This window comes from Arachis duranensis, chromosome 2 (genome assembly GCF_000817695.3).
Source record: "Arachis duranensis cultivar V14167 chromosome 2, aradu.V14167.gnm2.J7QH, whole genome shotgun sequence".
NCBI classification, from domain to species: domain Eukaryota; kingdom Viridiplantae; phylum Streptophyta; class Magnoliopsida; order Fabales; family Fabaceae; genus Arachis; species Arachis duranensis.
In genome coordinates, this window is record NC_029773.3 from 55,544,269 (window position 1) to 55,557,452 (window position 13,184).

General features: G+C 37.3%; 1 non-coding gene across 1 annotated transcript; it reads right to left on the reverse strand.

Moving 5' to 3' along the window:
- Window positions 1-2,785: 2,785 nt before the first annotated feature.
- LOC127745279 (small nucleolar RNA R71) lies at window positions 2,786-2,894 on the reverse strand. The gene has a single exon (XR_008006476.1). It is a non-coding gene; the product is annotated as a small nucleolar RNA R71 (small nucleolar RNA).
- Between the last annotated feature and the right edge of the window lie 10,290 nt (window positions 2,895-13,184).

Consider the following 13,184-nt stretch of genomic DNA (forward strand, 5'->3'; position numbering starts at 1 on the left):
ATGATCCAATTGGATTTATTTAAATTTGAAAAATAAAAATAATCGTTTGCCAATTGTTAGAAGAGATTGATGGGATAGTCAGTGGATAGTGGGAGATAACGTGAGAGATAACCGTTTCAATTCTCTTCTACTGTCCCATCAACCTTTTTTAATACTAATTGATCAAACATATTCATTTTAATCTCTTCTACCAACCTTTTTATGTACTAATTGCATGCTAAAAATTTGGATTATTGATAATATTAATATTTTTATTATTTTTATTTTTTTAAAAAAATACATGTATCTCGTTTACACTGTAAACGAGATATACGCAATTCACGTCCACCCGTATTATCTCGTTTACATATACGCAATTTGCGTCCACCCGTCTTATCTCGTTTACACTGTAAACGAGATACATGTAAAATTATCTCGTTTACAGTGTAAACGAGATAAGAGAGGGATATTTATTTCAGTAAATATTTTTTAAATTATTTATTTTGGTAATTATTATAATTATTTTATTTATTAAAATAAAAAATCCAATGAACTGCAGGAGCTTCACCCTCAATTAGAATGGATCCACACTAACCCTGGAGTTCAGATCTGGAGGAGCATTGGCGACTTCTCAACCGGTGTCAATCACATACAGCCTGCCATAGAAGAAATCATTCACAGTTGAAGAAGACAGTAAGACTGGATTAATCCAGAAGGATAAAGCATCTCCAAGCCTTAACCATCTTCTTATCATTGCAAACAGGTCAACCTAGTTTAGATCTCTTTATTCTTTTTATGCATTTAAACAAATCCAACTTCTCTTCTATCCGCCTGATTAAGATCTACAAGATAACCATATCTTGATTCAAACTACAATTTTTGTGGGATCAACCCTGACTCACTCAGGTATTACTTGGACGACCCAATGCACTTGCTGGTTCAGTTATACGAAGTGTGGAAATTCGTGCACTAAGTTTTTGGCACCGTTGCCGAGGATTGGTCGAGTTTGGACAACTGACGGATTATCTTGTTGCTTAGATTAGGTATTGTCTTTAATTTTATTTGAGTCTTTTTATTTTCTTTTTCTTTTTCAAAAAAATTCAAAATTTTTTCAAAAACCTTTTCTTTTCTTTATTTAATCTTTATTTTTGGTTTGAGTCTTTTGTTTTTATTCTTGTGTTTTTCTTTTAAAGTTTTTCGAAAATTGTCTCTTTGGTTTTCAAAAATTTTAAGTTTGGTGTCTTTTGCATGTTCTTGTTTTCTTTGAATTCTTTGAGTTTTGTTCTTGGTGTTCTTCTTGATCTTCAAAGTGTTCTTATTTTTCTTCTTGTTTTCATCTTAAAATGTTTATGTTTGGTGTCTCTTTGTGTTTTTCTTCTTAATTTTTGCACACTAGGTGTCTTAGATCTAAAATTTTTAAGTTTGGTGTCTTTTTGTTGTTTTTCTCTTTCTTCATTAAATTCAGAAATAAAAAAATAATATCTTTTCTATCTTTTCACTTCGATTTTTGAAATTCTCAACAAATTTTTCAAATTTCAATTTCAAAATCATATCTTATCTTTTCTTAGTTTTAAATTTTCAAAATTCAAATCTTTTCAAAATTAAACATTTTCAAAAATCATATCTTTTTCAAAGTATTATCTTATCTTGTTTTGAATTCAAATTTTAAAATTCAATTTCAAAATTTAAAATTTAAAATTTCAAAATTTAAATTTTAAAATCAAATCTTTTTCGAAAAATCAAATTTTAAATCTTATCTTTTTCAAATCTTTTCAAATTCTTATCTTATCTTTACTAATTTCAAATTTTACAATCAAATCTTTTTCAAATCTTTTTAGTTTCTTATCTTATCTTTTCTAATTTCAAATTTTAAATTCAAATCTTCTCTAATTTTCTATCTTATCTTAAATTCAAATCTTTCTTAATTAGTTAGTTATTTTCTCTTTTTTCTTTTTCAAAACTTCCTAACTAATTCCTCTCTCTTCTAATTTTCAAAAATCCTTCTTTTATTTCTCCCTCCTCTTTTTCGAAATTCATTAATTAATTTTCAAAACTTTTTAGTTAATTAACTTTAATTTTCAAATTTAATTAATAAATAAAAAAATATTTAATTCTTGTTTCTCTTTTTATTTCTAATATTCGAATTCTTCTTCTCCTTCTTCTATCTTCATTCTTCTTTCTCTTCTTTTTCACATCTCACTGGGAGTTCTCTGTCCTCTAGCATAGAAGCTTCCTTTCTTGTTGTATCTATGTCTTCTTGTTAATGAGCAAGAACAGAGATAAAGAGCCTCTCTTTAATCTTGATCCTAACCTTGAGAGGACTTTAAGGAAGAGCTTACAACAAGTTAAAGCACAACACTCCGGAAGAAATCTCTCAGAAAATTTTGAACAAGAAGCAGACAACATGGCAGCCAAACCTAATCATGAAGGAGAGGCAAAAAAGGTTCTTGGTGCTTACACCAAGCCTACCTCTGACTTCTATGGCAGAAGTATCTCTATACTTGCCATTGGAGTTAACAACTTTGAGCTGAAACCTCAACTGGTGATATTAGTTCAACAGAACTGCCAGTACTATGAACTTCCACAAAAAGATCCAAATAAATTCTTATCTGACTTCTTGCAGATATGTGACCCAGTTAAGACCAATGGAGTGAGTCTTGAGGTCTATAAACTTATGCTCTTTCCTTTTGCTGTAAGAGAGAGAGTTAGATTGTGGTTAGATTCTCAACCTAAAGTGAGTCTTGACACATGGGAGAAGGTGGTCAATGCATTCTTGACCAAATTTTTCCCACCTCAAAAGTTGAGCAGACTTAGGGTGGAAGTTTAAACTTTCAGACAAAAAGAAGGTGAATCCCTCTATGAAGCTTGGGAGAGATACAAGCAACTTATCAGAAGATGTCCTCCCAACATGATCTCAGACTGGACCACACTAGACATCTTCTATGATGGCCTTTCTGAGATATCCAAGATGTCACTGGATAACTCTGCTGGTGGATCACTCCACAGGAAGAAAACGCCTGAAGAGGCAAAAGAACTCATTGACATGGTTGCAAACAACCAATTTATGTACACTTCTGAAAGAAATCCTGTAAGTAATGGGGTACTTCAGAAGAAAGAAGTTCTTGAAGTTGATACTCTGAATGTCATTTTGGCTCAGAACAAGATCTTAACCCAACAGGTCAATATGATCTCTCAACATTTGACTGGAATGTAAACTACATCTGGCAGCACTCAAGAAGCTTTTTCTGAAGTAGAAGCTTATGATCCAGACCAATCCATCATGGAAGAGGTGAATGACACGGGAGAACCCTATGAAAACAGCTACAATCCCTCATGGAGGAATCATCCTAACCTTTCATGGAAGGATCAACAGAAGCCTCAACAAGGCTTCAACAACAATCAAGGTAGAAGAACCCATAATAGGTTCAACAACAGGCCACCATTCCCATCTTCCCAAGGGAAGATGGAAACTCCTAAGCAGAGCTTTTCTAACTTAGTCACTATAGTCTCCAAGGTCTCAAAGACCACTCATAGTTTCATAACTGAAACAAGGTCTTCCATCAGAAACTTGGAGTTACAAATTAGTCAGCTAAGCAAGAGGATCCCTGAGACTCCTCCTGACACTCTTCCTAGTAACACTGAGGTGAACCCAAGAGAATAGTGCAAGGCCATCACCACTGAGGCTGAGGCCAAATCTGGAGTGATTAGGAAGGCATTGAACGCCAGTGAGGAAGATATCACTGGGCGTTCAACGCCCAAATTGGATGATAGCTTGACGCTGAACACCAGTAAAGAAGCCCTCACTGGGAGTTCAATGCCCATCCTGGTGGCAGAGCTGGCGTTGAACGCCAGCCAGGGAATACTGGCTGGGCGTTCAACGCCCAAACAAGTAGGGACTCTGGCACTAAACGCCAGTAAGGAAGCCCTCACTAGGCGTTCAACGCCCAATTAGATAAGGAAGCTGGTGTTGAACGCCAGTAAGGATACCCCTGCTGAGCATTCAACGCCCAAAAGGATAAAGGAATTGGCATTTAACGCCAGTGAGGGGATGCATGATGGGCGTTCAACGCCTAAAGAACCACTAGAGCTGGTGTTGAATGCTAGTAATGGTACACCCTCTAAGTGCTGAATATCTACTCAAGAAATCCCTATCCAAGAAATAAAGGAAGCCAAGGCTCATATAGAGACCATAGAGGTTCTTTTGCATGCACTCCAGCAGTGCATGAGTTCTGATGAACACTTATCCTTTGATGAGGATGAAAACACTAGGAAAGAGCAAGTTGGTCGGTACCTAGGAGCTCTCATGAGGCTAAATGCCAAGCTATTTAGTACAAAATCTCTAGTGGAAGAACCTCCAGTGCTTACCAAAGAACTAATTGCTTTGGTTTAGCAGAGATTACCTCAGAAGCTTCGGGATCCCGGACGCTTCCTAATCCCTTGCACCATAAGCACCATGACCTTTGAAATGGCTCTGTGTGACCTAGGGTCAAGTATAAATCTCATGCCACTCTCTATAATGGAGAAGTTAGGAATCTTTGAGATACAAGCTGCAAACATCTCTCTGGAGATGGCAGACAAGTTAATGAAGAAGCCATATGGCATAGTAGAGGATGCATTGGTAAAGGTTGAAGAGCATTACATCCCTGCAAACTTCATAGTCTTGGATACTAGGGAAGATGAGGATGAATCCATCATTCTTGGAAGACCTTTCCTAACCACTGCCAATGCTATCATTGATGTAGCTAAAGGAGAACTGACTCTACAACTAGGGGAGGATCACATCTTGTTCAAGATTCCTCACCCCAACTCTCCCTGTGAGAAAAGAGAAATAACTGTACAATACTTAGTGTTCCAACCATCTCGTTCAGTGCAGAGCTTTACAAAACACCCAAACATCAATTCTATGTTTGGAGTTGGGCAGTTATTAACAAGCACTGAGAACAAAGGTACTAGAAAGAAAGTACCTAAAGGCTGGAGTGACAAGAAAGTCCCAACTGAAGGCCTCTCACCTGGCATGAGAGTTGTCTTCACTAAGAAACCAGTCATACCACATACAGTGAGTCGTGTACTGTCTCTAGAGCATGTGGAGCTCATTCATGAGAAGACGGGTAGAAAGTTCACTGTAAGGGGAAAATTCTGAGCCCAAACTCACTTCTGTAAGGAGCTAACCATCAAGCTAATGACGTTAAAGAAGCACTTGTTGGGAGGCAACCCAACCCTAATTAGTTATTTTTATTTCTTTTAATTTCTTTTTCTTTAAGTTATTTCTTTAGGTTCATTATCATGTGCAGCAGTCAAAACAGAGACAGAAATGTTCAACAGTGAAAATAGAACACTCTAGATGGAGTATTGCTCGCATTGAATGCCATCTAGGGAGTAGACTCTAGGCATTCAAATGCCAATGCAGAGGGCAGGAAATCTGAATTTCCTAACCTCTCAGGACCAGTGGGTCCCACAGCATCTCTACCTACCCTACTTCTTCTCTCTTCTTTTAACACTTTCCCATATACTCTTCCCTATAAACCCTAACCCAATCACATCCATATCACTTCCCCAAAACCATCATAACTCCCACCAACGTCCACCCACTTTAAAATCAAATTTCCCTCCCTTTTACCCCACCCATGACCGAACCTAACCCTAGTCCACTCCTATAAACACCCCTCATTCTAACCCTTCATACAGACACCTCTCATACCCTCTAAAGCCCCCTTGGCCGAATTGCCTTCTCCCACTTTCTCCTTCTAATTTCTTCTTATTCTACTATATTCTTCTCTTTTACTTATTTTTACTCGAGGACGAGCAAAGCTTTTAAGTTTGGTGTGGGAAAAGTATTGCTTTTTACTTTCCATTATGGCACCCAAGGTTGGAGAATCCTCTAAAAAGAGGAAAGGAAATGTCATATCTGATATCTCTGAATCTTGGGAGATGGAGAGATTCATCACCAAAGCCCACCAAGACCACTTCTATGAAGTAGTGGCTGAGAAGAAAGTGATTTCTGAGGTCCCTTTCAGGCTTAAGAAGAATGAGTATCCATAAATCTGAAGAAAGATCCGAAGAAGAGGTTGGGAAGTCCTAACCAATTCCATCCAAGAGGTTGGGATCTTAATGGTGCAAGAGTTATATGCTAATGCATGGGTTACTAAAAATCATAACATTAGTGTGAACCCAAATTCCAAGAATTGGAGCACCATGGTCTGAGAGAGAATCTTAGATTTTAGCGTGAAAAGTGTGAGGTTGGCATTCAACTTACCTTTGATGCAAGGAGATCTACATCCTTACACTAGGAGAGTTAACTTTTATCAAAGGCTAGATCAGGTGCTCTCAGACATCTGTGTGGAAGGAGCACAGTGAAAAAGGGATTTCCAAGGCAAGCCTGTCCAACTGAGAAGGCCTGACCTCAAGCCCATAGCTAGAGGGTGGTTGGAGTTTATTTAACGCTCTATCATCCCTACTAGCAACCGGTCCGAAATGACCATAGACTGAGCTATCATGATCCATTGCATCATGCTCGGAGAGGACGTGGAAGTACATGAGGTGATACCTCAAGAGTTGTACAAAATGGCAGACAAGCCCTCCACCAAATCAAGGTTAGCTTTCCCTCATCTTATATGTCATCTATACAATTTAGCTGGAATTGTAATAGAAGGTGACATTCCTATTAAGAGGACAAGTCCATCACTAAAGGTAGGATGCAGCACACTAGAGAGCCAGCACATGAACCACAATATGAGCATGTGGAGCCGCCTCAACATGAGATCCCTGAGGTACCTCAAGGAATGTATTTTCCTCCTCAAAGCTATTGGGATCAATGGCACACTTCTCTTGGAGAACTAAGCAATAACATAGATCAGTTGAGGATGGAACATCAAGATCATTCCAATACCCTCCATAAAATAAGAGAATATCAAAGAGCCATGAGGGAATAACAAAGAGTTATGAGGGAGGAACAACAGAGACAAGGGCGTGGCATTGAAGAGATCAAGTATTACATTGGATCCTCAAGGAGGAGTACTAGCCGCCACCATTAAGGTGGATTCGTTTTCTTAATTCCCTTTTCTCTTATGTTATTTTTCTGTTTTCTGTTATGTTTTATTGTCTGTTCTCTTGTTCTTGTTGCATGATCATCTATGCCTTAAGGCTATAAAATGTTCCATATATCTCTCACCTTACTTAAAAGAAAATTTTATTTAAAAAGAATTGAGAGATTCATGATTTTCGAGTTTAATAATAAGAATAGTCAATTATTTTGATGTGGTGGCATTACTTTTGTTTTCTGAATGTATGAATGAACAATGCATATTTGAAGTTAGAATTTATGAATTTTGGCTCTTGAAAGAATAATGATAAAAGTGAAGTATTATTGGTAATCTGAAAAATCCAAAAAAAATTGATTCTGGAAGCAAGAAAAAGCAGCAAAAAGAAAAAGAAAAAGCATATTGCAATAAAAAATTATATATATATATATATATATGCAAAAAACCAATAACACCTTTAAACCAAAAGGCAAGGGTAAAAGGATCCAAGGCTTTGAGAATCAATGGTTAGGAGGGCCTAAAGAAAACAAAATCCTGGCCTAAGTGGCTCATCTAAGCTGTCCCTAACCATGTGCTGTGTGATGTGAAGGTGTCAAGTGAAAAGCTTGAGACTGAGCAGTTGAAGTCGTGATCCAAAGCAAAAAGAGTGTGCTTAAGAACTCTGGACACCTCTATCTGGGGATTCTAGCAAAGCTGGATCAAAATTCGAAAGGGTTTACCCAGTTAAAGTGTCTGTGGCATTTATATATCCGGTGGTAATATTGGAAAACAAAGTGCTTAGGGCCACGACCAAGACTCTAAAAAGCTATGTTCAAGAATAAAAAAGAACTAAACGAGGAGATTCAATAATATCATCTGGATTCTAAGTTTCTAAAGATGCCAACACTTCTGAGTTTCAATGGATAGTGAGATGTCAAAACTATTCAGAAGCAAAAAGCTACTAAGTCCCGCTCATTTAATTGAAACTGAGCTTCATTGAAAACTCTGAGATTTATTGTATCTTACTATTCTTTTTACCTACTTTGTTTTCTGTTGTTTGGGGATAAGCAACAGTTTAAGTTTGTTGTTGTGATGAGTGGATATTTTATACGCTTTTTGGCATTGTTTTCATGTAGTTTTTATTTTTAGTATGTTTTATTTAAGTTTTACTATATTTTCATAGGTTTTAGTCTTAAATTTATATTTTTGGATTCTACTATGAGTTTGTGTGTTTTTATGCAATTTCAGGGATTTTCTGGCTAAAATTGAGGAGTTGGAGCAAAAGTCTGATTCAGAGGCAGAGAAAGCACTGCAGATGCTGTCCGGATTTGACCTCCTTGCAGTCGAAAGAGTTTTTCTGGAGATACAGACATCCAAATGGAGCGTTCTCAGCAGCTATGGAAAGCTAACATCCAGAGCTATCCAGAAATATATAATATTTTATACTTTGCTTCAGAATAAAAGGCCCAAAACTGGCATTCAATGCCGGCTATCTACCCTAATCCAGGCGTCCAATGCCCACCAAGGGGAGACCAGCATCCAAACGTCCAAAGAGTTTCCCCTAGCCAGTGTTCAACGCCCTAAAGCCCTCCTAGCTCGTGGATCTCATCAAAGATTAGCCCAAACACTCACCAAGTGGGCCCAAAAAGTTTATTTTAGCACTAAAAGACCGTTTTACCCTTCTTATGTAATCCTTAGTCATTAGTTTAGTATTTAAAGGATATTTTACATAATATTCCAAGGACTTTTACAGCATTTTCATTTATCATTGTATTTCCTATCAGTATGAGTTTCTAAACCTCCTAGGTTGAGGGGAGGAGCCCTGCTGAGTTTTATGGATTAATAAAAGTATTACTATTTCTCTTCAATCCGTGTTTGATTCAATTCTAAGATGTATCTTCATTCTTCAACCTGATGAATGGGATGACCCGTGACAATCATCTTCGTTCTTCAATCTAAGATCGCGTGCTTGATAACAACCCGTGTTCTTCTTGGGTTCAAGTGAATACGTGACTGGAAAGATTTGAACTACTAGCTTGATTATACATCTCTTAGATGGCTAATCCACGATTTCATTGGGGACTTCTCGAAACATCAAATCAGCCGAGGTATGGGGAGATTAGAGTCTTTGTGGTAGAGGTTAGAACCCAAAGGCGCATCATTCTCTGATTCGGAAGATTCGACCTTCTCTGTGGCATTTTGAGTAGGATCACTAAGGAGAATGAACTGTAGGAGCTTCACACTCAATCAGAATCGATCCACACTAACCCTGGGGTTCAGATCTAGAGGAGCATTAGCGACCTCTCAACCAGCATCAATCACATATAGCCTGACATAGAAGAAATCATTCACAGTTGAAGATGACAGTAAGACCGGATTAATCCAAAAGGATAAAGCATATCCATGCCTTAACCATCTTCTTATCATTGCAAACAGGTCAACCTAGTTTAGATCTCTTTATTCTTTTTATGCATTTAAACAAATCCAACAACTTTTCTATCCGCCTGACTAAGATCTACAAGATAACCATAGCTTGCTTCAAACCACAATCCTCGTGGGATCGACCCTGACTCGCTCAGGTATTACTTGGATGACCCAGTGCACTTGCTGGTTCAGTTGTACGAAGTGTGGGAATTCATGCACCAGGGAGAAATTAGTATAGCTTAGGACCATGTTTTAGGGTAGTTTTTTAGAGGGAGAAGCTCCTTCTTCTATCTAGAATTAGGGTAGATTTAGGTTAAACTCTCTTAGATTTAGGTTTTAATTCTTGTTTTCATCTAGTTTTCTTTGCAATTTCTTGTTCTTACATTTTTGTCCTCTTAGTTTCTTTTTGTTAATTTCTCTTTTATGCCATTTTTTAGTTTATGAACACTTTTGTTTATTTTCATTTCCTTTAATCCAATTGATGTCTTTTTATGTTTCTTTCTTGCTTGTTTGAGTTGCTGTTGTCATTTTCTTGCATTGGGTAGTTGTAGAATTTATTATTCTTTGCAATTTTACTATGCTTTTCATTTGTGCCTTCCAAGTGTTTGACAAAATACTTGGTTGGACTTTAGAGTAGATTTTGTGCATTCTTGGCTCGGAAAGAGAAATTAGGCAATCTTGAGTCATTAATACCCAATTTAGATTAGTGATCTAGAGTGATTAGTTAGTCTTGTATCCATTAACATTACCTATGGATTGGGATTAACTAGGATTATTTGACTTTCTTCCGATGTTAGAGATAACGAAATATGATTAGCTCTTGGTAATTATTATGATATGATTAATGACTAAGATAGAAAGCCTTGATTCTCAATCCTTGCCATGAATATCTCTTTTTAGTAGTTGTTATCTTTAGTTGTTTTCATTTTCTTGCCATTTAATTTCTTGCCTTTTTATCAACCCAACCCCATGAAACTCATAACCAATAATTGAGCATTCAATTGTAATTCCTAGGGAGAACGACCTGGGACTAATACTCTTGGTTATTTTTATTGGGTTGAACTTATGACAACCAAAATTAAACTTTGATGGAGGATCCATTGTTGGTCTAGACTATACTTGCAACGAAGTGATTCAATTTATTGAGGAACTCTAGATCGATGAAAATTTATACATCAAAAGCTCCAAATAGATGAGGTAAAACCCACTCGTATTTCTTTTTAACTTGCTGAACATTTAATTAAATTCCCTCTTTGAGTTGTTGAAAATTTACTGGTGAAAGTAGAACCTTTTATTTTTCCTGCTAATTTTGTTATACCAGATATGAAAGAGGACAAGAATGCCTCTATTATTTTAGGAAGACCCTTTTTAGCTATAGGAAGAGCCCTTATTGATGTGCTTAATGTGCTTGAGACCTTGCAACATCCTAGTGATTTTGAGGGATGTATGAGAGTTGATCTTATTGAGCCATTAATTCAAGAGCCCTTTGAAGCGGAAGAGCTTGATGGTGCTTTGGAACCCCCTTTGGAGGTTTGCTAGAAATTGATGATTCACCACCACCAAAAGGGGAGCCAAACACGCTTAGTAAGGAGAAAGGTCCACCAAAGCTTGAGTTGAAGCCCTAACTTCCCTCTTTAAAGTATGAATTTCTAGGCAGCATGATTCTTATCCAGTGATTATTAGCTCCTCTTTAAGTCATGATGAAGAGGATGCTTTGATAAAGGTGCTTAGAAGCCACAAAACAGCTCTTGGGTGGACCATTAGTGATTTGAAAGGGATTAGTCCGACTAAGTGTATGCACAAGATCTTACTTGAGGAAGATGCTAAACTGGTAGTGCAACCATAAAGGCGGCTCAATCCAACTATGAAAGAGGTGCTCTAAAAAGAAGTTATGAAGCTTTAGGAAGTCGAGATAATTTACCCAATTTCTGACAGTCCACGGGTGAGTCCGGTGCAAGTGGTTCCCAAGAAAAGAGGAGTGACAGTGGTCAAGAATGAAAATAATGAGCTTATTCCTACAAGAACTATCATGGGTTTGTGTATGTGCATTGATTACAGGAGGCTCAACACTGTAACAAGGAAGGATCACTTCCCCTTGTCTTTTTTTGATCAGATGCTTGAAAGGTTAGCTGGACATGCATATTATTATGTTTTGGATAGTTATTCTGGCTATAATCAGATTGTAGTGGACCCTGAAGACTAAGAGAAGACGGCATTCACATGCTCCTTTAGTGTTTTGCTTACCGGAGGATGCCGTCTGGACTATGTAATGCCCCAGCGACTTTTCAGAGATACATGCTTTCCATATTTTCCGACATGGTTGAAAAGTTTATTAAGGTATTTATGGATGATTTTTCTGTATTAGGTAATCCTTTTGATTCTTGCCTGAGACATCTTTTCTTGGTCTTTAAATGGTGCCAAGAAACAAACCTTGTTTTGAATTGGAAAAAGTGCCATTTTATGGCAACTGAAGGTATTGTTCTTGGACACCGGATTTAAAGTAAAGAATAGAGGTTGACAAGGCTAAGGTAGAGGTAATTGAAAAATTACCACCACCTACTAATGCAAAGGCAATCCGGAGTTTCTTAGGACATACAGGCTTTTATAGTAGATTTATAAAGGATTTTTCTAAGATTGCGAAGCCTTTGAACAACCTCTTGGTTGCAGACATTCCTTTTTATTTTGATGATGATTGTTTGCATGCTTCTGAGACTCTGAAAGTTAAGCTTGTCTCTACTCCCATCATAGCTCCTCCTAACTGGGATTTACCATTTGAATTGATGTGTGATGCCAGTGATCATGCTATAGGAGCTATCTGAGGACAGAGACAAGACAAGCTTGTGCATGTCATTTACTATGCTAGCCGTGTGCTAAATGATGCGCAAAATAATTACACAACTACAGAAAATGAGTTATTAGCTGTAGTTTTTGCTTTTGATAAGTTTAGGTCCTATTTGATTGGTTCTAAGGTTATTATTTTTACTGACCATGCTGCTCTTATGTACTTTCTTATCAAACAGGATGCTAGGCCAAGGTTGATTAGGTACGTGATCTTTCTTCAGAAGTTTGATATTGAGATTAGAGACAGGAAAGGATCAGGGAACCATGTGGCTGACCATCTTTCCAGGATTGAGCCTGAAGAGAGAATGCGACAACCCACTCTTGTGACCGAGACTTTTCTAGATGAGCAGCTCTTTGTTATTCAGAGGGCTCTATGGTTTGCAGACATTGCAAACTACAAGGCCATGAGGTTCATCCCCAAGGAGTACACAAAACAGCAAGTTAAGAAGCTTTTCGTTGATGCCAAGTACTTCTTGTGGGAGGAACTAATGGAGAAAAATTGTCGGCTCAAAATTTTTACAAAATAATTACGTTGCAAGTATAGTTCCAAACCAACAGATAACTCTTAATCAAAGTTTAATTTGTTTGTCACTTAAGTCAAACCAATAAAAATACCGAGAGTATTAGATCTCGGATCGTCTCTCAAAGAAATTGTAGGGAAACAACTAAGATAATATAAATGCTAAAAGACACTCTTGGCAAGGGTTAAGAGTTAAGGTTTTCTATTTAGATCATTGACCACAACATGGCAATTAGAAGAGTCAATTCCACTTAGCTTTTCTCTAACATCGGAGGAAGAAATGAAATGGTTATAGATGATCCAAAAACTGACTAACGACCCAAAATTACCAATTACATTGGACATCAATGACATTAAGGCACCTAAGTCCTCAATACCAAACCAAAAGTGCTAAAAATCTACCA